General features: G+C 37.8%; 1 pseudogene; it reads left to right on the top strand.

Moving 5' to 3' along the window:
• Nucleotides 1–638: 638 nt before the first annotated feature.
• LOC132684105 (ATP synthase F(0) complex subunit f, mitochondrial pseudogene) lies at nucleotides 639–905 on the top strand (annotated as a pseudogene).
• Nucleotides 906–1404: the final 499 nt, after the last annotated feature.

Genomic DNA, 1404 nt, shown 5'->3' with positions numbered 1-1404 from the left:
TGGTATGGTTTTCTTTGAGTTTATTTTGTAACCTTATATGTGTCACCATATTGGAAAGTTTTCAGCAATTATTTCTTCAAATATTTTTTCTGAACCAATCTCTTTTTCATTAAGGGACTGAAATGACACACATGTTATATCTTAAAATATTATCCTATAGGTACCTGATGATCTGTTCACTTTTTAAAGATATTTTCTCTTCAGTTCTTTATTTTGGATGATTTCTATTGATCAGTCTTTAAATTCTGCCATCCAGTGGCCTCACTTTTACTTCACACATTACATTTTTCATTTCTAAAATCTCCTTTTGGCTCTTTGTTTATGATTTCTATCTCGCTCCTCAGAATTGCTATCTTTCCTTCACTTCAAATGTGTCCAATTCCACTTTGTGGAGGGCAATCATAGTTGTTTTAAAGCCTAGTAACTTCAACATCTGGATCATCTCCGAGTAGGCGTCTGTTGATTGTGTTCTGAGAATTGGTCGTAGTTTCCTGCTCCTTTGTCTGCTGAGTAATTCTGGATTGTATTCTGGACATTTTGAATATACACTGTATTATGAAACTCCAGGTCCTATTAAAGTCCTCCGTACAATGGTGACTTTTTACATTTTTAGTTGGCCAGACACCCAGAACTCCACGATGGCATCATCTGCACCAGTGAAGATGAAAAAGCTCATGGCTGGTAAGCTAGCAGAGTTGCCAGACTGTATACTGATGAGGGATTTCACCCCTAACGTCGCTGTTGGAGTGTTTCAAAGAGGTTGCTACTGTATTACAGCAGGTATGTCAATGTGAGGAAAGGGGGCGTCTCTAGGATTTCTATGGTGCTGGCAGCTTATGTGCTTTTCAGCGACTGTCATTCTTAACAAGGGACTCAAACATAAGCAGCTACACAAATACTGCTGAAGAGGGCCCAGTGTGGAGGCACATTCTACGTTCCTTACCATAGCCTTTGCCGGGCACCCTTGAATCCTTTCATGTCCGAATTAAGAAGTAACACCCAGTAAAAGATGACTGGCGCGTAGAAACAAATAAACAAATACATAAATAAAATCTAACGAGCCACTAACATGGTTAGTTTCAGACTCTAAGTTCTGTCTCCTTTGGTCAGTTAGTTTCAGTGTCAGTTCTGTTTTCAAATCTTCTATTCTGCTGCTTTTTTCTATACCACACATGTGCTTCTTAGGGATTAGTCTTTGAATCGTGCAGTAAATTACGATATAGATCACTTCAGTGTCTTTGTTATACAGCCAGGGATCATTTTTATGCATACAAAGCTCAGGTTTGAGACATAAGATTCCAATACGGCGTTTTCTTTCATCAAGTCTAAGAATGATATGGATGTTATAATAGTGTTCTAAAGTTTTTTTTTTATTACTGCTTCTCATGCCATTGTTGTTATTCT

This window comes from Panthera onca, chromosome C2 (assembly GCF_046562875.1).
Source record: "Panthera onca isolate mPanOnc1 chromosome C2, mPanOnc1 haplotype 2, whole genome shotgun sequence".
NCBI lineage: Eukaryota > Metazoa > Chordata > Mammalia > Carnivora > Felidae > Panthera > Panthera onca.
Note: the sequence above shows the minus strand (reverse complement) of the source record. Positions and strands in the feature narration are given on the sequence as shown.